Here is a 22,522-nt window from a genome sequence, read left to right on the forward strand (position 1 = left end):
TCCTGAATATATTCAGGAAAAAACGCATACGCCCTTTTTGGCCAACCAAGAAAGCCGGAATGGCAAACCAGTGCTACAAAGAAGTCTCCCTTGCCCTAGGTCAAAAGGGCCATGCTGAAAAAAGTGTAAAAACCAGAAAAGCAGGACAGGCCATGGAGACATGGGAGCCTTGCTACGCTGATGGGCGGGATGTAAATTGCCAACAGGCACTCTGGAAAAGTGTACGGTGTGTCCTGAAACAAGTAATAAACACAGCTTAGAGAGCATAGGGCACTTCCACTCATGGGCGTATAAATTGGGAAAACTAAAAATCAACAAGACACAGGCACCCCAAACTTTACGGCTGCTCTGTTTCCAAGAACCTCCACTTCGGTACACCTTCAATATCCCAGGAAAGAGAATAATGGATAAAGAAATGGTGGTACTTGGCATAATGGAATATCACTCAGCCATGAAATCAATGTCATAAGGCTAGTTAGCAGCATGATGAGTGGATTTAGCGACGATGATTCTAAGTGAAATAAGTCACACAGAAAAAGACACTTATCCTAAGATATCGCTTATAGAGGGAATGTCAAAATCGCTACACTTGAACTGAATTACAAAACAGAACAGAGTCACACCTTTAGAAGACACACTATGGCTGCTTAACGTGAAAGGTGAGGTGGGGTGATGCATAAAACAAGGGTTTGAAATTAGCTCAGAGACCGCTCCATAAGCCAAATATGTAATAGACAAGGCCTACTCCCTGCTCAGTGAACTGGACTCAACACCCCATAGTCACCGCACAAGAATATATCTGACTAGTAAGAATCTGAAAACCTATGTATCGATATCTCTCTGCAAGTGAATCAAGAGGGTGTAAAGCGGCATAAACACAGCAGGGAAAAGCAGCCAAGCGCCATTCTAAACATAAATTATTTTAAAAAACCCACAAAACAAAGACAGTGAAAGAGAGAGAAATTCTTACAAAATCCGTTCAGGGTCTCTGATGCAACCTGGATTGACCATATCTAGACCCACAGCTGGATGAGACATAAGGCTGGACACTCTTGGGGCTCAGAGGATTGGTGAGGTTGGGTGAGCAAACGCAGATACTTTAAAGTAACACCGCGTGGTACACACCCCATGGGTCTCAAATCTCCAGGTACAAGGGCATCTTCCTCCATCAAAACATGCATGGGAAACCCAGAAGATGGTATGCCGTGAGATCGGGAAAGGTTTCTAAAACGCACCTCATTTCTCCTCTCCTTGTGCTCGGGTTCGCCATTCCAGCCATTTGACTAACCATCTCCCTAATTGGAGAATCGGCACCTTTAACCTCCTGTTTCGTACAGGTTGCAATTTGTCCTGAGGATGAACGTGAAGACGGGGAACCAACGAGAAACTAGCCGTAGGTGTTGGGACAGGCACAGGTCACTCCATTTTCCCAATAGGAAGAAGAATGAACCACAGGCTCAGCCTGCCCCCCAGAACCAAAATAGGGCCTGAAGCAATCCTGCACTTTTGTGGCCAGCTCCCAAAAAAGCGAGTAGACAAATGGAGCTCAGGGGAACTGCAATTCAGAAACGTGCAGAGTTATAAATGATAACTCTCGTCCACAAATTATTGAGGGAAGGCAACGAAGAGGATTTGAAAGCAAGGCCGATTTGCAGGAAACAGATTTCAGGAGGTAGATTCGACTCGCCTTTAAAGCACATGAAAAGCGGCAAAATGTTGACAATGATGCCCTTGGCCAAAAAGGGCGTATGCGTTTTTTTCCTGAATATATTCAGGAAAAAACGCATACGCCCTTTTTGGCCAACCAAGCAAGCCGGAAGGGCAACTCAGCGCTACAAAGAAGTCTCGCTTGCCCTCGGTCAAAAGAGCCATGCTGAAAAAAGTGTAAAAACCAGAAAAGCAGGACAGGCCATGGAGACATGGGAGCCTTGCTACACTATTGGGCGGGATGTAAATTGCCAACAGGCACTCTGGAGAAGTGTACGGTGTGTCCTGAAACAAGTAATAAACACAGCTGAGAGAGCATAGGGCACTTCCACTCATGGGCGTATAAATTGGGAAAAATAAAAATCAACAAGACACAGGCACCCCAAACTTTACGGCTGCTCTGTTTCCAAGAACCGCCACTTCGGTACACCTTCAATATCCCAGGAAAGAGAAAAATGGATAAAGAAATGGTGGTACTTGGCACAATGGAATATCACTCAGCCATGAAATCCATGTCATAAGGCTAGTTAGCAGCATGATGAGTGGATTTAGCGACGATGATTCTAAGTGAAATAAGTCACACAGAAAAGAACACTTATCCTAAGATATCGCTTATAGAGGGAATGTCAAAATCGCTACACTTGAACTGAATTACAAAACAGAACAGAGTCACACCATTAGAAGACAAACTACGGCTGCTTAACGGGAAAGGTGAGGTGGGGTGATGCATAGAACAAGGGTTTGAAATTAGCTCAGAGACCGCTCCATAAGCCAAATATGTAATAGACAAGGCCTACTCCCTGCTCAGTGAACTGGACTCAACACCCCATAGTCACCGCACAAGAATATATCTGACTAGTAAGAATCTGAAAACCTATGTATCGATATCTGTCTGCAAGTGAATCAAGAAGGTGTAAAGCGGCATAAACACAGCAGGGAAAAGCAGCCAAGCCCCATTCTAAACATAAATTACTTTAAAAAACCCACAAAACAAAGACAGTGAAAGAGAGAGAAATTCTTACAAAATCCGTTCAGGGTCTCTGATGCAACCTGGATTGACCATATCTAGACCCACAGCTGGAAGAGACATAAGGCTGGACACTCTTGGGGCTGAGAGGATTGGTGAGGTTGGGTGAGCAAACCCAGATACTTTAAAGTAACACCACGGGGTACACACCCCATGGGTCTCAAATCTCCAGGTACAAGGGCATCTTCCTACATCAAAACATGCATGGGAAACCCAGAAGATGGTATGCCATGAGATCGGGAAAGGTTTCTAAAACGCACCTCATTTCTCCTCTCCTTGTGCTCGGGTTCGCCATTCCAGCCGCTTGACTAACCATCTCCCTACTTGGAGAATCAGCACCTTTAACCTCCTGTTTCGTACAGGTTGCAATTTGTCCTGAGGATGAACGGGAAGACGGGGAACCAACGAGAGACTAGCCGTAGGTGTTGGGACAGGCACAGGTCACTCCATTTTCCCATCAGGAAGAAGAATGAACCACAGGCTCAGCCTGCCCCCCAGAACCAAAATAGGGCCTGAAGCAATCCTGCGCTGTTGCGGCCAGCTCCCAAAAAAGCGAGGAGACAAATGGAGCTCAGGGGCACTGCAATTCACAAACGTGCAGAGTTATAAATGAGAACTCTCGTCCACAAATATATTGAGGGAAGGCAACGAAGAGGATTTGAAAGCAAGGCAGATTTGCATGAAACAGATTTCAGGAGGTAGATTCGACTCGCCTTTAAAGCACATGAAAAGCGGCAAAACGTTGACAATGATGCCCTTGGCCAAAAAGGGCGTATGCGTTTTTTCCTGAATATATTCAGGAAAAAACGCATACGCCCTTTTTGGCCAACCAAGCAAGCCGGAAGGGCAAATCAGTGCTACAAAGAAGTCTCGCTTGCCCTCGGTCAAAAATGCCATGCTGAAAAAAGTGTAAAAACCAGAAAAGCAGGACAGGCCATGGAGACATGGGAGCCTTGCTACGCTGATGGGCGGGATGTAAATTGCCAACAGGCACTCTGGAGAAGTGTACGGTGTGTCCTGAAACAAGTAATAAACACAGCTGAGAGAGCATAGGGCACTTCCACTCATGGGCGTATAAATTGGGAAAACTAAAAATCAACAAGACACAGGCACCCCAAACTTTACGGCTGCTCTGTTTCCAAGAACCTCCACTTCAGTACACCTTCAATATCCCAGGAAAGAGAAAAATGGATAAAGAAATGGTGGTACTTGGCACAATGGAATATCACTCAGCCATGAAATCAATGTCATAAGGCTAGTTAGCAGCATGATGATTCGATTTAGGTACGATGATTCTAAGTGAAATAAGTCACACAGAAAAAGACACTTATCCTAAGATATCGCTTAGAGAGGGAATGTCAAAATCGCTACACTTGAACTGAATTACAAAACAGAACAGAGTCACAAGTTTAGAAGACACACTATGGCTGCTTAACGGGAAAGGTGAGGTGGGGTGATGCATAAAACAAGGGTTTGAAATTAGCTCAGAGACCGCTCCATAAGCCAAATATGTAATAGACAAGGCCTACTCCCTGCTCAGTGAACTGGACTCAACACCCCCTAGTCACCGCACAAGAATATATCTGACTAGTAAGAATCTGAAAACCTATGTATCGATATCTCTCTGCAAGTGAATCAAGAGGGTGTAAAGCGGCATAAACACAGCAGGGAAAAGCAGCCAAGACCCATTCTAAACATAAATTACTTAAAAAAACCAACAAAACAAAGACAGTGAAAGAGAGAGAAATTCTTACAAAATCAGTTCAGGGGCTCTTATGCCACCTGAATCGAGCATATCTAGACCCACAGCTGGATGAGACATAAGGCTGGACATTCTTGGGGCTGAGAGGATTGGTGAGGTTGTGTGAGCAAACGCAGATACTTTAAAGTAACACCGCGGGGTACCCACCCCATGGGTCTCAAATCTCCAGGTACAAGGGCATCTTCCTACATAAAAACATGCATGGGAAACCCAGAAGATGGTATGCCGTGTGATCGGGAAAGGCTTCTAAAACGCACCTCATTTCTCCTCTCGTTGTGCTCGGGTTCGCCATTCCAGCCGCTTGACTAACCATCTCCCTACTTGGAGAATCAGCACCTTTAACCTCCTGTTTCGTACAGGTTGCAATTTGTCCTGAGGATGAACGGGAAGACGGGGAACCAACGAGAGACTAGCCCTAGGTGTTGGGACAGGCACAGGTCACTCCATTTTCCCATCAGGAAGAAGAATGAACCACAGGCTCAGCCTGCCCCCCAGAACCAAAATAGGGCCTGAAGCAATCCTGCACTTTTGCGGCCAGCTCCGAAAAAAGCGAGTAGACAAATGGAGCTCAGGGGCACTGCAATTCACAAACGTGCAGAGTTATAAATGAGAACTCTCGTCCACAAATATATTGAGGGAAGGCAACGAAGAGGATTTGAAAGCAAGGCAGATTTGCAGGAAACAAATTTCAGGAGGTAGATTCGACTCGCCTTTAAAGCACATGAAAAGCGGCAAAACGTTGACAATGATGCCCTTGGCCAAAAAGGGCGTATGCGTTTTTCCCTGAATATATTCAGGAAAAAACGCATACGCCCTTTTTGGCCAACCAAGCAAGCCGGAATGGCAAATCAGTGCTACAAAGAAGTCTCGCTTGCCCTCGGTCAAAAATGCCATGCTGAAAAAAGTGTAAAAACCAGAAAAGCAGGACAGGCCATGGAGACATGGGAGCCTTGCTACGCTAATGGGCAGGATGTAAATAGCCAACAGGCACTCTGGAGAAGTGTACGGTGTGGCCTGCAACAAGTAATAAACACAGCTTAGAGAGCATAGGGCACTTCCACTCATGGGCGTATAAATTGGGAAAACTAAAAATCAACAAGACACAGGCACCCCAAACTTTACGGCTGCTCTGTTTCCAAGAACCTCCACTTCAGTACACCTTCAATATCCCAGGAAAGAGAAAAATGGATAAAGAAATAGTGGTACTTGGCACAATGGAATATCACTCAGCCATGAAATCAATGTCATAAGGCTAGTTAGCAGCATGATGAATGGATTTAGCGACGATGATTCTAAGTGAAATAAGTCACACAGAAAAAGACACTTATCCTAAGATATCGCTTAGAGAGGGAATGTCAAAATCGCTACACTTGAACTGAATTACAAAACAGAACAGAGTCACACCTTTAGAAGACACACTATGGCTGCTTAACGGGAAAGGTGAGGTGGGGTGATGCATAAAACAAGGGTTTGAAATTAGCTCAGAGACCGCTCCATAAGCCAAATATGTAATAGACAAGGCCTACTCCCTGCTCAGTGAACTGGACTCAACACCCCCTAGTCACCGCACAAGAATATATCTGACTAGTAAGAATCTGAAAACCTATGTATCGATATCTCTCTGCAAGTGAATCAAGAGGGTGTAAAGCGGCAAAAACACAGCAGTGTAAAGCAGCCAAGATCCATTCTAAACATAAATTACTTTAAAAAACCCACAAAACAAAGACAGTGAAAGAGAGAGAAATTCTTACAAAATCCGTTCAGGGTCTCTGATGCAACCTGGATTGACCATATCTAGACCCACAGCTGGATGTGACATAAGGCTGGACACTCTTGGGGCTGAGAGGATTGGTGAGGTTGGGTGAGCAAACGCAGATACTTTAAAGTAACACCGCGGGGTACACACCCCATGGGTCTCAAATCTCCAGGTACAAGGGCATCTTCCTACATCAAAACATGCATGGGAAACCCAGAAGATGGTATGCCGTGAGATCGGGAAAGGCTTCTAAAACGCACCTCATTTCTCCTCTCCTTGTGCTCGGGTTCGCCATTCCAGCCGCTTGACCAACCATCTCCTTACTTGGAGAATCAGCACCTTTAACCTCCTGTTTCGTACAGGTTGCAATTTGTCCTGAGGAAGAACGGGAAGATGGGGAACCAACGAGAGACTAGCCCTAGGTGTTGGGACAGGCACAGGTCACTCCATTTTCCCATCAGGAAGAAGAATGAACCACAGGCTCAGCCTGCCCCCCAGAACCAAAATAGGGCCTGAAGCAATCCTGCACTTTTGCGGCCAGCTCCCAAAAAAGCGAGTAGACAAATGGAGCTCAGGGGCACTGCAATTCACAAACGTGCAGAGTTATAAATGAGAACTCTCGTCCACAAATATATTGAGGGAAGGCAACGAAGAGGATTTGAAAGCAAGGCAGATTTGCAAGAAACAGATTTCAGGAGGTAGATTCGACTCGCCTTTAAAGCACATGAAAAGCGGCAAAACGTTGACAATGATGCCCTTGGCCAAAAAGGGCGTATGCGTTTTTTTCCTGAATATATTCAGGAAAAAAACGCATACGCCCTTTTTGGCCAAGCAAGCAAGCCAGAAGGGCAAATCAGCGCTACAAAGAAGTCTCGCTTGCCCTCGGTCAAAAGGGCCATGCTGAAAAATGTGTAAAAACCAGAAAAGCAGGACATGCCATGGAGACATGGGAGCCTTGCTACGCTAATGGGCAGTATGTACATTGCCAAAAGGCACTCTGGAGAAGTGTACGGTGTGTCCTGAAACAAGTAATAAACACAGCGTAGAGAGCATAGGGCACTTCCACTCATGGGTGTATAAATTGGGAAAACTAAAAATCAACAAGACACAGGCACCCCAAACTTTACGGCTGCTCTGTTTCCAAGAACCTCCACTTCAGTACACCTTCAATATCCCAGGAAAGAGAAAAATGGATAAAGAAATAGTGGTACTTGGCACAATGGAATATCACTCAGCCATGAAATCAATGTCATAAGGCTAGTTAGCAGCATGATGATTGGATTTAGGTCCAATGATTCTAAGTGAAATAAGTCACACAGAAAAAGACACTTATCCTAAGATATCGCTTATAGAGGGAATGTCAAAATCGCTACACTTGAACTGAATTACAAAACAGAACAGAGTCACACCTTTAGAAGACACACTATGGCTGCTTAACGGGAAAGGTGAGGTGGGGTGATGCATAAAACAAGGGTTTGAAATTAGCTCAGAGACCGCTCCATAAGCCAAATATGTAATAGACAAGGCCTACTCCCTGCTCAGTGAACTGGACTCAACACCCCCTAGTCACCGCACAAGAATATATCTGACTAGTAAGAATCTGAAAACCTATGTATCGATATCTCTCTGCAAGTGAATCAAGAGGGTGTAAAGCGGCATAAACACAGCAGGGAAAAGCAGCCAAGCACCATTCTAAACATAAATTACTTAAAAAAACCCACAAAACAAAGACAGTGAAAGAGAGAGAAATTCTTACAAAATCCGTTCAGGGTCTCTGATGCAACCTGGATTGACCATATCTAGACCCACAGCTGGATGAGACATAAGGCTGGACACTCTTGGGGCTGAGAGGATTGGTGAGGTTGGGTGAGCAAACGCAGATACTTTAAAGTAACACCGCGGGGTACCCACCCCATGGGTCTCAAATCTCCAGGTACAAGGGTATCTTCCTACATCAAAACATGCATGGGAAACCCAGAAGATGGTATGCCGTGAGATCGGGAAAGGCTTCTAAAATGCACCTCATTTCTCCTCTCCTTGTGCTCGGGTTCGCCATTCCAGCGACTTGACTAACCATCTCCCTACTTGGAGAATCGGCACCTTTAACCTCCTGTTTCGTACAGGTTGCAATTTGTCCTGAGGATGAACGAGAAGACGGGCAACCAACGAGAGACTAGCCCTCGGTTTTGGAACAGTCACAGGTCACTCCATTTTCCCATCAGGAAGAAGAATGAACCACAGGCTCAGCCTGCCCCCCAGAACCAAAATAGGGCCTGAAGCAATCCTGCGCTTTTGTGGACAGCTCCCAAAAATCGAGTAGACAAATGGAGCTCAGGGGCACTGCAATTCACAAACGTGCAGAGTTATAAATGAGAACTCTCGTCCACAAATATATTGAGGGAAGGCAACGAAGAGGATTTGAAAGCAAGGCAGATTTGCAGGAAACAAATTTCAGGAGGTAGATTCGACTAGCCTTTAAAGCACATGAAAAGCGGCAAAACGTTGACAATGATGCCCTTGGCCAAAAAGGGCGTATGCGTTTTTCCCTGAATATATTCAGGAAAAAACGCATACGCCCTTTTTGGCCAACCAAGCAAGCCGGAAGGGCAAATCAGTGCTACAAAGAAGTCTCGCTTGCCCTCGGTCAAAAATGCCATGCTGAAAAAAGTGTAAAAACCAGAAAAGCAGGGCAGGCCATGGAGACATGGGAGCCTTCCTACGCTAATGGGCAGGATGTAAATAGCAAACAGGCACTCTGGAGAAGTGTACGGTGTGGCCTGCAACAAGTAATAAACACAGCTTAGAGAGCATAGGGCACTTCCACTCATGGGCGTATAAATTGGGAAAACTAAAAATCAACAAGACACAGGCACCCCAAACTTTACGGCTGCTCTGTTTCCAAGAACCTCCACTTCGGTACACCTTCAATATCCCAGGAAAGAGAAAAATGGATAAACAAATGGTGGTACTTGGCACAATGGAATATCACTCAGCCATGAAATCAATGTCATAAGGCTAGTTAGCAGCATGATGAGTGGATTTAGCGACGATGATTCTAAGTGAAATAAGTCACACAGAAAAAGACACTTATCCTAAGATATCGCTTATAGAGGGAATGTCAAAATCACTACACTTGAACTGAATTACAAAACAGAACAGAGTCACACCTTTAGAAGACACACTATGGCTGCTTAACGGGAAAGGTGAGGTGGGGTGATGCATAAAACAAGGGTTTGAAATTAGCTCAGAGACCGCTCCATAAGCCAAATATGTAATAGACAAGGCCTACTCCCTGCTCAGTGAACTGGACTCAACACCCCCTAGTCACCGCACAAGAATATATCTGACTCGTAAGAATCTGAAAACTTATGTATCGATATCTCTCTGCAAGTGAATCAAGAGGGTGTAAAGCGGCAAAAACACAGCAGTGAAAAGCAGCCAAGATCCATTCTAAACATAAATTACTTTAAAAAACCCACAAAACAAAGACAGTGAAAGAGAGAGAAATTCTTACAAAATCCGTTCAGGGTCTCTGATGCAACCTGGATTGACCATATCTAGACCCACAGCTGGATGTGACATAAGGCTGCACACTCTTGGGGCTGAGAGGATTGGTGAGGTTGGGTGAGCAAACGCAGATACTTTAAAGTAACACCGCGGGGTACACACCCCATGGGTCTCAAATCTCCAGGTACAAGGGCATCTTCCTACATCAAAACATGCATGGGAAACCCAGAAGATGGTATGCCGTGAGATCGGGAAAGGCTTCTAAAACGCACCTCATTTCTCCTCTCGTTGTGCTCGGGTTCGCCATTCCAGCCACTTGACTAACCATCTCCCTACTTGGAGAATCAGCACCTTTAACCTCCTGTTTCGTACAGGTTGCAATTTGTCCTGAGGAAGAACGGGAAGATGGGGAACCAACGAGAGACTAGCCCTAGGTGTTGGGACAGGCACAGGTCTCTCCATTTTCCCATCAGGAAGAAGAATGAACCACAGGCTCAGCCTGCCCCCCAGAACCAAAATAGGGCCTGAAGCAATCCTGCGCTTTTGCGGCCAGCTCCCAAAAAAGCGAGTAGACAAATGGAGCTCAGGGGCACTGCAATTCACAAACGTGCAGTTATAAATGAGAACTCTCGTCCACAAATATATTGAGGGAAGGCAACGAAGAGGATTTGAAAGCAAGGCAGATTTGCAGGAAACAGATTTCAGGAGGTAGATTCGACTCGCCTTTAAATCACATGAAAAGCGGCACAACCTTGACAATGATGCCCTTGGCCAAAAAGGGCGTATGCGTTTTTCCCTGAATATATTCAGGGAAAAACGCATACGCCCTTTTTGGCCAACCAAGCAAGCCGGAATGGCAAATCAGCGCTACAAAGAAGTCTCGCTTGCCCTCGGTCAAAAATGCCATGCTGAGAAAAGTGTAAAAACCAGAAAAGCAGGACAGGCCATGGAGACATGGGAGCCTTGCTACGCTAATGGGCAGGATGTACATTGCCAAAAGGCTCTCTGGAGAAGTGTACGGTGTGTCCTGAAACAAGTAATAAACACAGCTTAGAGAGCATAGGGCACTTCCACTCATGGGCGTATAAATTGGGAAAACTAAAAATCAACAAGACACAGGCACCCCAAACTTTACGGCTGCTTTGTTTCCAAGAACCTCCACTTCGGTACACCTTCAATATCCCAGGAAAGAGAAAAATGGATAAAGAAATGGTGGTACTTGGCACAATGGAATATCACTCAGCCATGAAATCAATGTCATAAGGCTAGTTAGCAGCATGATGAGTGGATTTAGGTACGATGATTCTAAGTGAAATAAGTCACACAGAAAAACACACTTATCCTAAGATATCGCTTAGAGAGGGAATGTCAAAATCGCTACACTTGAACTGAATTACAAAACAGAACAGAGTCACATCTTTAGAAGACACACTATGGCTGCTTAACGGGAAAGGTGAGGTGGGGTGATGCATAAAACAAGGGTTTGAAATTAGCTCAGAGACCGCTCCATAAGCCAAATATGTAATAGACAAGGCCTACTCCCTGCTCAGTGAACTGGACTCAACACCCCCTAGTCACCGCACAAGAATATATCTGACTAGTAAGAATCTGAAAACCTATGTATCGATATCTCTCTGCAAGTGAATCAAGAGGGTGTAAAGCGGCATAAACACAGCAGGGAAAAGCAGCCAAGATCCATTCTAAACATAAATTACTTTAAAAGACCTACAAAACAAAGACAGTGAAAGAGAGAGAAATTCTTACAAAATCCGTTCAGGGTCTCTGATGCAACCTGGATTGACCATATCTAGACCCACAGCTGGATGAGACATAAGGCTGGACACTCTTGGGGCTCAGAGGATTGGTGAGGTTGGGTGAGCAAACGCAGATACTTTAAAGTAACACCGCGGGGTACCCACCCCAAGGGTCTCAAATCTCCAGGTACAAGGGCATCTTCCTGCATCAAAACATGCATGGGAAACCCAGAGGATGGTATGCCGTGAGATCGGGAAAGGCTTCTAAAACGCACCTCATTTCTCCTCTCCTTGTGCTCGGATTCGCCATTCTAGCCGCTTGACTAAACACCTCCCTACTTGGAGAATCAGCACCTTTAACCTCCTGTTTCGTACAGGTTGCAATTTGTCCTGAGGATGAACGGGAAGACGGGCAACCAACGAGAGACTAGCCCTAGGTGTTGGGACAGGCACAGGTCACTCCATTTTCCCATCAGGAAGAAGAATGAACCACAGGCTCAACCTGCCCCCCAGAACCAAAATAGTGCCTGAAGCAATCCTGCGCTTTTGCGGCCAGCTCCCAAAAAAGCGAGTAGACAAATGGAGCTCAGGGGCACTGCAATTCACAAACGTGCAGAGTTATAAATGAGAACTCTCGTCCACAAATATATTGAGGGAAGGCAACGAAGAGGATTTGAAAGCAAGGCCGATTTGCAGGAAACAGATTTCAGGAGGTAGATTCGACTCGCCTTTAAAGCACATGAAAAGCGGCAAAACGTTGACAATGATGCCCTTGGCCAAAAAGGGCGTATGCGTTTTTTTCCTGAATATATTCAGGAAAAAAACGCATACGCCCTTTTTGGCCAAGCAAGCAAGCCGGAAGGGCAAATCAGCGCTACAAAGAAGTCTCGCTTGCCCTCGGTCAAAAGGGCCATGCTGAAAAAAGTGTAAAAACCAGAAAAGCAGGACATGCCATGGAGACATGGGAGCCTTGCTACGCTAATGGGCAGTATGTACATTGCCAAAAGGCACTCTGGAGAAGTGTACGGTGTGTCCTGAAACAAGTAATAAACACAGCGTAGAGAGCATAGGGCACTTCCACTCATGGGTGTATAAATTGGGAAAACTAAAAATCAACAAGACACAGGCACCCCAAACTTTACGGCTGCTCTGTTTCCAAGAACCTCCACTTCAGTACACCTTCAATATCCCAGGAAAGAGAAAAATGGATAAAGAAATAGTGGTACTTGGCACAATGGAATATCACTCAGCCATGAAATCAATGTCATAAGGCTAGTTAGCAGCATGATGAGTGGATTTAGCGACGATGATTCTAAGTGAAATAAGTCACACAGAAAAAGACACTTATCCTAAGATATCGCTTATAGAGGGAATGTCAAAATCGCTACACTTGAACTGAATTACAAAACAGAACAGAGTCACACCTTTAGAAGACACACTATGGCTGCTTAACGGGAAAGGTGAGGTGGGGTGATGCATAAAACAAGGGTTTGAAATTAGCTCAGAGACCGCTCCATAAGCCAAATATGTAATACACAAGGCCTACTCCCTGCTCAGTGAACTGGACTCAACACCCCCTAGTCACCGCACAAGAATATATCTGACTAGTAAGAATCTGAAAACCTATGCATCGATATCTCTCTGCAAGTGAATCAAGAGGGTGTAAAGCGGCATAAACACAGCAGGGAAAAGCAGCCATGCCCCATTCTAAACATAAATTATTTTAAGAAACCCGCAAAACAAAGACAGTGAAAGAGAGAGAAATTCTTACAAAATCCGTTCAGGGTCTCTGATGCAACCTGGATTGACCATATCTAGACCCACAGCTGGATGAGACATAAGGCTGGACACTCTTGGGGCTGAGAGGATTGGTGAGGTTGGGTGAGCAAACGCAGATACTTTAAAGTAACACCGCGGGGTACACACCCCATGGGTCTCAAATCTCCAGGTACAAGGGCATCTTCCTACATCAAAACATGCATGGGAAACCCAGAAGATGGTATGCCATGAGATCGGGAAAGGTTTCTAAAACGCACCTCATTTCTCCTCTCCTTGTGCTCGGGTTCGCCATTCCAGCTGCTTGACTAACCATCTCCCTACTTGGAGAATCAGCACCTTTAACCTCCTGTTTCGTACAGGTTGCAATTTGTCCTGAGGATGAACGGGAAGACGGGGAACCAACGAGAGACTAGCCCTAGGTGTTGGGACAGGCACAGGTCACTCCATTTTCCCATCAGGAAGAAGAATGAACCACAGGCTCAGCCTGCCCCCCAGAACCAAAATAGGGCCTGAAGCAATCCTGCGCTTTTGCGGCCAGCTCCCAAAAAAGCGAGTAGACAAATGGAGCTCAGGGGCACTGCAATTCACAAACGTGCAGAGTTATAAATGAGAACTCTCGTCCACAAATATATTGAGGAAAGGCAACGAAGAGGATTTGAAAGCAAGGCAGATTTGCAGGAAACAGATTTCAGGAGGTAGATTCGACTCGCCTTTAAAGCACATGAAAAGCGGCAAAACGTTGACAGTGATGCCCTTGGCCAAAAAGGGCGTATGCGTTTTTTGCTGAATATATTCAGGAAAAAACGCATACGCCCTTTTTGGCCAACCAAGCAAGCCGGAAGGGCAAATCAGTGCTACAAAGAAGTCTCGCTTGCCCTCGGTCAAAAATGCCATGCTGAAAAAAGTGTAAAAACCAGAAAAGCAGGACAGGCCATGGAGACATGGGAGCCTTGCTACGCTAATGGGCAGGATGTAAATAGCCAACAGGCACTCTGGAGAAGTGTACGGTGTGGCCTGCAACAAGTAATAAACACAGCTTAGAGAGCATAGGGCACTTCCACTCATGGGCGTATAAATTGGGAAAACTAAAAATCAACAAGACACAGGCACCCCAAACTTTACGGCTGCTCTGTTTCCAAGAACCTCCACTTCGGTACACCTTCAATATCCCAGGAAAGAGAAAAATGGATAAAGAAATGGTGGTACTTGGCACAATGGAATATCACTCAGCCATGAAATCAATGTCATAAGGCTAGTTAGCAGCATGATAAGTGGATTTAGCGACGATGATTCTAAGTGAAATAAGTCACACAGAAAAAGACACTTATCCTAAGATATCGCTTATAGAGGGAATGTCAAAATCGCTACACTTGAACTGAATTACAAAACAGAACAGAGTCACACCTTTAGAAGACACACTATGGCTGCTTAACGGGAAAGGTGAGGTGGGGTGATGCATAAAACAAGGGTTTGAAATTAGCTCAGAGACCGCTCCATAAGCCAAATATGTCATAGACAAGGCCTACTCCCTGCTCAGTGAACTGGACTCAACACCCCCTAGTCACCACACAAGAATATATCTGACTAGTAAGAATCTGAAAACCTATGTATCGATATCTCTCTGCAAGTGAATCAAGAGGGTGTAAAGCGGCAAAAACACAGCAGGGAAAAGCAGCCAAGATCCATTCTAAACATAAATTACTTTAAAAAACCCACAAAACCAAGACAGTGAAAGAGAGAGAAATTCTTACAAAATCCGTTCAGGGTCTCTGATGCAACCTGGATTGACCATATCTAGACCCACAGCTGGATGTGACATAAGGCTGGACACTCTTGGGGCTGAGAGGATTGGTGAGGTTGGGTGAGCAAACGCAGATACTTTAAAGTAACACCGCGGGGTACACACCCCATGGGTCTCAAATCTCCAGGTACAAGGGCATCTTCCTACATCAAAACATGCATGGGAAACCCAGAAGATGGTATGCCGTGAGATCGGGAAAGGCTTCTAAAACGCACCTCATTTCTCCTCTCGTTGTGCTCGGGTTCGCCATTCCAGCCGCTTGACTAACCATCTCCCTACTTGGAGAATCAGCACCTTTAACCTCCTGTTTCGTACAGGTTGCAATTTGTCCTGAGGAAGAACGGGAAGATGGGGAACCAACGAGACACTAGCCCTAGGTGTTGGGACAGGCACAGGTCACTCCATTTTCCCATCAGGAAGAAGAATGAACCACAGGCTCAGCCTGCACCCCAGAACCAAAATAGGGCCTGAAGCAATCCTGCGCTTTTGCGGCCAGCTCCCAAAAAAGCGAGAAGACAAATGGAGCTCAGGGGCACTGCAATTCACAAACGTGCAGAGTTATAAATGAGAACTCTCGTCCACAAATATATTGAGGGAAGGCAACGAAGAGGATTTGAAAGCAAGGCAGATTTGCAAGAAACAGATTTCAGGAGGTAGATTCGACTCGCCTTTAAAGCACATGAAAAGCGGCACAACCTTGACAATGATGCCCTTGGCCAAAAAGGGCGTACGCGTTTTTCCCTGAATATATTCAGGGAAAAACGCGTACGCCCTTTTTGGCCAACCAAGCAAGCCGGAATGGCAAATCAGCGCTACAAAGAAGTCTCGCTTGCCCTCGGTCAAAAGGGCCATGCTGAAAAAAGTGTAAAAAGCAGAAAAGCAGGACAGGCCATGGAGACATGGGAGCCTTGCTACGCTGATAGGCGGGATGTAAATTGCCAATAGGCACTCTGGAGAAGTGTACGGTGTGTCCTGAAACAAGTAATAAACACAGCTTTGAGAGCATAGATCACTTCCACTCATGGGCGTATAAATTGGGAAAACTACAAATCAACAAGACACAGGCACCTCAACCTTTACGGCTGCTCTGTTTCCAAGAACCTCCACTTCGGTACACCTTCAATATCTCAGAAAGAGAAAAATGGATAAAGAAATGGTGGTACTTGGCACAATAGAATATCACTCAGCCATGAAATCAATGTCATAAGGTAGTTAGCAGCATGATGAGTGGATTTAGCGACGATGATTCTAAGTGAAATAAGTCACACAGAAAAAGACACTTATCCTAAGATATCGCTTATAGAGGGAATGTCAAAATCGCTACACTTAAACTGAATTACAAAACATAACAGAGTCACACCTTTAGAAGACACTCTATGGCTGCTTAACGGGAAAGGTGAGGTGGGGTGATGCATAAAACAAGGGTTTGAAATTAGCTCAGAGACCGCTCCATAAGCCAAATATGTAATAGACAAGGCCTACTCCCTGCTCAGTGAACTGGACTCAACACCCCCTAGTCACCGCACAAGAATATATCTGACTAATAAGAATCTGAAAACCTATATATCAATATCTCTCTGCAAGTGAATCAAGAGGGTGTAAAGCGGCATAAACACAGCAGGGAAAAGCAGCCAAGACCCATTCTAAACATAAATTACTTTAAAAAACACACAAAACAAAGACAGTGAAAGAGAGAGAAATTCTTACAAAATCCGTTCAGGGTCTCTGATGCAACCTGGATTGACCATATCTAGACCCACAGCTGGATGAGACATAAGGCTGGACACTCTTGGGGCTCAGAGGATTGGTGAGGTTGGGTGAGCAAACACAGATACTTTAAAGTAACACTGCGGGGTACACACCCCATGGGTCTCAAATCTCCAGGTACAAGGGCATCTTCCTACATCAAAACATGCATGGAAAACCCAGAAGATGGTATGCTGTGAGATCGGGAAAGGTTTCTAAAACGCACCTCATTTCTCCTCTCCTTGTGCTCGGGTTCGCCATTCCAGCCGCTTGACTAACCATCTCCCTACTTGGAGAATCAGCACCTTTAACCTCCTGTTTCGTACAGGTTGCAATTTGTCCTGAGGATGAACGGGAAGACGGGCAACCAACGAGAGACTAGCCCTAGGTGTTAGGACAGGCACAGGTCACTCCATTTTCCCATCATTAAGAAGAATGAACCACAGGCTCAGCCTGCCCCCCAGAACCAAAATAGGGCCTGAAGCAATCCTGCGCTTTTGCGGCCAGCTCCCAAAAAATCGAGTAGACAAATGGAGCTCAGGGGCACTGCAATTCACAAACGTGCAGAGTTATAAATGAGAACTCTCGTCCACAAATATATTGAGGGAAGGCAACGAAGAGGATTTGAAAGCAAGGCAGATTTGCAGGAAACAGATTTCAGGAGGTAGATTCGACTCGCCTTTAAAGCACATGAAAAGCAGCAAAACGTTGACAATGATGCCCTTGGCCAAAAAGGGCGTATGCGTTTTTTTCCTGAATATATTCAGGAAAAAACGCATACGCCCTTTTTGGCCAAGCAAGCAAGCCGGAAGGGCAAATCAGCGCTACAAAGAAGTCTCGCTTGCCCTCGGTCAAAAGGGCCATGCTGAAAAAAGTGTAAAAACCAGAAAAGCAGGACAGGCCATGGAGACATGGGAGCCTTGCTACGCTGATAGGCGGGATGTAAATTGCCAATAGGCACTCTGGAGAAGTGTACGGTGTGTCCTGAAACAAGTAATAAACACAGCTTAGAGAGCATAGGGCACTTCCACTCATGGGCGTACAAATTAGGAAAACTAAAAATCAACAAGACACAGGCACCCCAACCTTTACGGCTGCTTTGTTTCCAAGAACCTCCACTTCGGTATACCTACAATATCCCAAAAAGAGAAAAATGGATAAAGAAATGGTGGTACTTGGCACAATGGAATATCACTCAGCCATGAAATCAATGTCATAAGGCTAGTTAGGAGCATGATGAGTGGATTTAGGTACGATGATTCTAAGTGAAATAAGTCACACAGAAAAACACACTTATCCTAAGATATCGCTTAGAGAGGGAATGTCAAAATCGCTACACTTGAACTGAATTACAAAACAGAACGGAGTCACATCTTTAGAAGACACACTATGGCTGCTTAACGGGAAAGGTGAGGTGGGGTGATGCATAAAACAAGGGTTTGAAATTAGCTCAGAGACCGCTCCATAAGCCAAATATGTAATAGACAATGCCTACTCCCTGCTCAGTGAACTGGACTCAACACCCCCTAGTCACCGCACAAGAATATATCTGACTAGTAAAAATCTGAAAACCTATGTATCGATATCTCTTTGCAAGTGAATCAAGAGGGTGTAAAACGGCATAAACACAGCAGGGAAAAGCAGCCAAGACCCATTCTAAACATAAATTATTTTTAAAAACCCACAAAACCAAGACAGTGAAAGAGAGAGAAATTCTTACAAAATCCGTTCAGGGTCTCTGATGCAACCTGGATTGATCATATCTAGACCCACAGCTCATTGAGACATAAGGCTGGACACTCTTGGGGCTGAGAGGATTGGTGAGGTTGGGTGAGCAAACGCAGATACTTTAAAGTAACACCGCGGGGTACACACCCCATGGGTCTCAAATCTCCAGGTACAAGGGCATCTTCCTACATCAAAACATGCATGGGAAACCCAGAAGATGGTATGCCGTGAGATCGGGAAAGGCTTCTAAAACGACCTCATTTCTCCTCTCCTTGTGCTCGGGTTCGCCATTCCAGCCGCTTGACTAACCATCTCCCTACTTGGAGAATCAGCACCTTTAACCTCCTGTTTCGTACAGGTTGCAATTTGTCCTGAGGATGAACGGGAAGACGGGGAACCAACCTAGAGACTAGCCCTAGGTGTTGGGACAGGCACAGGTCACTCCATTTTCCCATCAGGAAGAAGAATGAACCACAGGCTCAGCCTGCCCCCCAGAACCAAAATAGGGCCTGAAGCAATCCTGCGCTTTTGCGGCCAGCTCCCAAAAAAGCGAGGAGACAAATGGAGCTCAGGGGCACTGCAATTCACAAACGTGCAGAGTTATAAATGAGAACTCTCGTCCACAAATATATTGAGGGAAGGCAACGAAGAGGATTTGAAAGCAAGGCAGATTTGCAAGAATCAGATTTCAGGAGGTAGATTCGACTCGCCTTTAAAGCACATGAAAAGCGGCACAACCTTGACAATGATGCCCTTGGCCAAAAAGGGCGTATGCGTTTTTCCCTGAATATATTCAGGAAAAAAAGCATAGGCCCTTTTTGGCCAACCAAGCAAGCCGGAAGGGCAAATCAGCGATACAAAGAAGTCTCGCTTGCCCTCGGTCAAAAATGCCATGCTGAAAAAAGTGTAAAAAGCAGAAAAGCAGGACAGGCCATGGAGACATGGGAGCCTTGCTACGCTGATAGGCGGGATGTAAATTGCCAATAGGCACTCTGGAGAAGTGTACGGTGTGTCCTGAAACAAGTAATAAACACAGCTTTGAGAGCATAGGTCACTTCCACTCATGGGCGTATAAATTGGGAAAACTACAAATCAACAAGACACAGGCACCTCAACCTTTACGGCTGCTCTGTTTCCAAGAACCTCCACTTCGGTACACCTTCAATATCTCAGAAAGAGAAAAATGGATAAAGAAATGGTGGTACTTGGCACAATAGAATATCACTCAGCCATGAAATCAATGTCATAAGGTAGTTAGCAGCATAATGAGTGGATTTAGCGACGATGATTCTAAGTGAAATAAGTCACACAGAAAAAGACACTTATCCTAAGATATCACTTATAGAGGGAATGTCAAAATCGCTACACTTAAACTGAATTACAAAACATAACAGAGTCACACCTTTAGAAGACACTCTATGGCTGCTTAACGGGAAAGGTGAGGTGGGGTGATGCATAAAACAAGGGTTTGAAATTAGCTCAGAGACCGCTCCATAAGCCAAATATGTAATAGACAAGGCCAACTCCCTGCTCAGTGAACTGGACTCAACACCCCCTAGTCACCGCACAAGAATATATCTGACTAATAAGAATCTGAAAACCTATGTATCAATATCTCTCTGCAAGTGAATCAAGAGGGTGTAAAGCGGCATAAACACAGCAGGGAAAAGCAGCCAAGACCCATTCTAAACATAAATTACTTTAAAAAACACACAAAACAAAGACAGTGAAAGAGAGAGAAATTCTTACAAAATCCGTTCAGGGTCTCTGATGCAACCTGGATTGACCATATCTAGACCCACAGCTGGATGAGACGTAAGGCTGGACACTCTTGGGGCTCAGAGGATTGGTGAGGTTGGGTGAGCAAACGCAGATACTTTAAAGTAACACTGCGGGGTACACACCCCATGGGTCTCAAATCTCCAGGTACAAGGGCATCTTCCTACATCAAAACATGCCTGGAAAACCCAGAAGATGGTATGCTGTGAGATCGGGAAAGGTTTCTAAAACGCACCTCATTTCTCCTCTCCTTGTGCTCGGGTTCGCCATTCCAGCCGCTTGACTAACCATCTCCCTACTTGGAGAATCAGCACCTTTAACCTCCTGTTTCGTACAGGTTGCAATTTGTCCTGAGGATGAACGGGAAGACGGGCAACCAACGAGAGACTAGCCCTAGGTGTTAGGACAGGCACAGGTCACTCCATTTTCCCATCATTAAGAAGAATGAACCACAGGCTAAGCCTGCCCCCCAGAACCAAAATAGGGCCTGAAGCAATCCTGCGCTTTTGCGGCCAGCTCCCAAAAAAGCGAGTAGACAAATGGAGCTCAGGGGCACTGCAATTCACAAACGTGCAGAGTTATAAATGAGAACTCTCGTCCACAAATATATTGAGGGAAGGCAACGAAGAGGATTTGAAAGCAAGGCAGATTTGCAGGAAACAGATTTCAGGAGGTAGATTCGACTCGCCTTTAAAGCACATGAAAAGCACCAAAACTTTGACAATGATGCCCTTGGCCAAAAAGGGCGTATGCGTTTTTTTCCTGAATATATTCAGGAAAAAACGCATACGCCCTTTTTGGCCAAGCAAGCAAGCCGGAAGGGCAAATCAGCGCTACAAAGAAGTCTCGCTTGCCCTCGGTCAAAAGGGCCATGCTGAAAAAAGTGTAAAAAGCAGAAAAGCAGGACAGGCCATGGAGACATGGGAGCCTTGCTACGCTGATAGGCGGGATGTAAATTGCCAATAGGCACTCTGGAGAAGTGTACGGTGTGTCCTGAAACAAGTAATAAACACAGCTTAGAGAGCATAGGGCACTTCCACTCATGGGCGTACAAATTAGGAAAACTAAAAATCAACAAGACACAGGCACCCCAACCTTTACGGCTGCTTTGTTTCCAAGAACCTCCACTTCGGTATACCTACAATATCCCAAAAAGAGAAAAATGGATAAAGAAATGGTGGTACTTGGCACAATGGAATATCACTCAGCCATGAAATCAATGTCATAAGGCTAGTTAGGAGCATGATGAGTGGATTTAGGTACGATGATTCTAAGTGAAATAAGTCACAAAGAAAAACACACTTATCCTAAGATATCGCTTAGAGAGGGAATGTCAAAATCGCTACACTTGAACTGAATTACAAAACAGAACAGAGTCACATCTTTAGAAGACACACTATGGCTGCTTAACGGGAAAGGTGAGCTGGTGTGAAGCATAAAACAAGGGTTTGAAATTAGCTCAGAGACCGCTCCATAACCCAAATATGTAATAGACAAGGCCTACTCCCTGCTCAGTGAACTGGACTCAACACCCCCTAGTCACCGCACAAGAATATATCTGACTAGTAAGAATCTGAAAACCTATGTATCGCTATCCCTCTGCAACTGAATCAAGAGGGTGTAAAGCGGCATAAACACAGCAGGGAAAAGCAGCCAAGACCCATTCTAAACATAAATTACTTTAAAAAACACACAAAACAAAGACAGTGAAAGAGAGAGAAATTCTTACAAAATCCGTTCAGGGTCTCTGATGCAACCTGGATTGACCATATGTAGACCCACAGCTGGATGAGACATAAGGCTGGACACTCTTGGGGCTGAGAGGATTGGTGAGGTTGGGTGAGCAAACGCAGATACTTTAAAGTAACACCGTGGGGTACCCACCCCATGGGTCTCAAATCTCCAGGTACAAGGGCATCTTCCTCCATCAAAACATGCATGGGAAACCCAGAAGATGGTATGCCGTGAGATCGGGAAAGGTTTGTAAAAGGCACCTCATTTCTCCTCTCCTTGTGCTCGGGTTCGCCATTCCAGCCGCTTGACTAACCATCTCCCTACTGGGAGAATCAGCACCTTTAACCTATTTCGTCCAGGTTGCAATTTGTCCTGAGGATGAACGGGAAGACGGGGAACCAACGAGAGACTAGCCCTAGGTGTTGGGACAGGCACAGGTCAC

The sequence above is a fragment of the Eubalaena glacialis genome, chromosome 19 (genome assembly GCF_028564815.1).
Source record: "Eubalaena glacialis isolate mEubGla1 chromosome 19, mEubGla1.1.hap2.+ XY, whole genome shotgun sequence".
Classification (NCBI taxonomy): domain Eukaryota; kingdom Metazoa; phylum Chordata; class Mammalia; order Artiodactyla; family Balaenidae; genus Eubalaena; species Eubalaena glacialis.